Source organism: Populus nigra, chromosome 2, assembly GCF_951802175.1.
Source record: "Populus nigra chromosome 2, ddPopNigr1.1, whole genome shotgun sequence".
In the NCBI taxonomy this organism is placed as follows: domain Eukaryota; kingdom Viridiplantae; phylum Streptophyta; class Magnoliopsida; order Malpighiales; family Salicaceae; genus Populus; species Populus nigra.
Genome location: NC_084853.1, coordinates 15,784,051 through 15,786,550, shown reverse-complemented (window position 1 = coordinate 15,786,550; position 2,500 = coordinate 15,784,051).

Sequence of the window (2,500 nt, the reverse complement as noted above, 5' to 3'; positions counted from 1 at the left end):
GGACTTGGGCAGCGGGCAGTGAAAGCAAGAGTTTCCCCGATGCTGCCGGGAAAAACGCTCCCCGGGATGGCCGGGTGAGATGACCCGGCGGCCCGCGACGGGTCATTCAATTCCATGCCCCGTCAACATAACTCCCGATGTACTGTTTGCTTTTTCGGAAGAAGAGATCCATCCCCCCATCCTCGGCCAGCCAAAAACGCTCCAATTAATGGCCGGGTGAGATGACCCGGCGGCCCGCGACGCGTCATTCAAATCACTGCCCTATCGGCTACAACTGCTGATGGGTGGGATTAGAGGCCTGCCATGGTGGTGAGGGGCGGCGAGGACCGTGAAAGCTAGAGTTTTTCAGAGGCTGCCGGGAAAAAGGCCCCTCGGGTGGCGGGGTGCGAGGACCAGGCGCGTCATTCAATTCTCTTCCCTATCAACTTGGCTCCCGTTGGCGGGATTGGAGGCCTACTGTTTGTTACAGGGCTAAAATCGTCAGGGGAAGAGCTGACGAAACAATGCTGGTTTGGATGCAGGGGGTAGTGTTGGAATCGGCAGCGCGGACAAAATCGGCAAAGTCGACAAAAAAGACTGTTGGTCTGGACATCGGGGCAGCGGCAGCCATGCCGACAGGGGGGGAAATCGGCAGCGCAGATTTGTGCAGCTGCAGGTTCGTCGGGGAAATCGGCAGCGCAGATTTTTCGATGAACATGGGCTGGAAGATGGACTGTCCAGGCCAGGCAGGGAAATTCGTCAAGGGGACACGCTGACGAAAGTAGGCTCGTCGGTGAAAATCGGCAGCGCAGATTTTTCGACGAACAGGGGCTGGATGCTGGACCGGCCGGGCCAGGCAGGAAAATTCGTCAGGGGGGCACGCTGACGAAAAGAGGGGCTGCCGCGTGGAAAATCGGCAGCGCAGATTTTTCGACGAACATTCGTCAGGGGGGCACGCTGACGAAAAGAGGGGCTGCCGCGTGGAAAATCGGCAGCGCAGATTTTTCGACGAACAGGGGCTGGATGCTGGACCGGCCGGGCCAGGCAGGAAAATTCGTCAGGGGGGCACGCTGACGAAAAGAGGGGCTGCCGCGTGGAAAATCGGCAGCGCAGATTTTTCGACGAACATTCGTCAGGGGGGCACGCTGAGGAAAACAGGGGCTGCCGCGTGGAAAATCGGCAGCGCAGATTTTTCGACGAACATTCGTCAGGGGGGCACGCTGAGGAAAACAGGGGCTGCCGCGTGGAAAATCGGCAGCGCAGATTTTTCGACGAACAGGGGCTGGATGCTGGACCGGCCGGGCCAGGCAGGAAAATTCGTCAGGGGGGCACGCTGACGAAAAGAGGGGCTGCCGCGTGGAAAATCGGCAGCGCAGATTTTTCGACGAACAGGGGCTGGATGCTGGACCGGCCGGGCCAGGCAGGAAAATTCGTCAGGGGGGCACGCTGACGAAAAGAGGGGCTGCCGCGTGGAAAATCGGCAGCGCAGATTTTTCGACGAACAGGGGCTGGACTGGCCGGGCCAGGCAGGAAAATTCGTCAGGGGGGCACGCTGACGAAAACAGGGGCTGCCGCGTGGAAAATCGGCAGCGCAGATTTTTCGACGAACAGGGGCTGGACTGGCCGGGCCAGGCAGGAAAATTCGTCAGGGGGGCACGCTGACGAAAGTAGGCTCGTCGTGGAAAATCAGCAGCGCAGATTTTTCGACGAACAGGGGCTGGACGCTGGACTGGGCCAGGCAGGAAAATTCGTCAGGGGGGCACGCTGACGAAAACAGGGGCTGCCGCGTGGAATGGCAGCCTACACGCAGATGCGAATTCGGCAGCGCACGATGGCTTGAGCAGGTCATGGGTTCGACTTGGCGCGATCTGAAACCTGGACGAGGGACTGTCGACGCTGGACGAGCCAGCGCGGTGGCCTGTCGTGCCCCGTTCAGGGGGGGCCTGCCGCGGAGACAGCCCTCGCGGGCTCGACAGCGCAGGCCAGCGTCCCCGACGTCGCTGGCCGCGGCAGGCGAGCTGCCGGGGTTCCCGCATTCCTACAAGAAAACGTCGTGCTTTCCACATGAAACCAATCCAGTAAAATCAGCCATATTTTTATGAGGCTGCCCACTGAATTTGGGGTCATTCCGGGCCGGTTCCTAGTTTTGCGGATTTACTCGATTTCTAATGGTAGGAAAATTAAAACAAATACTTCCCGACCTCGAAAAATTCTGGGAAAATTAATGAAGGTGGATTGGATTTTTGCCAACCTCTCTGCAAAATTTCAGCTCAAAATACCAAGAAATGAATTTTTTAGAGGGGGGGTGACAGCTGGGACCTAGTAGTGTCTCCCCCTGCCAGAGCTGCAATGACACTTATTGCTCTTTAGGGAGCCACCAGGCCGGCGCCCCTCAAAGACCACACGCGCGCGCGCGCCCGCCCGCGCTGGGCGCTGGGGCGCTGGGGCCTGAGGGCCTGGGGCCCTTGGGGGCCCTTGGGCGCTTGGGCGCTTGGGCGCGCGCGCGCGGCCCCCGCAGCCA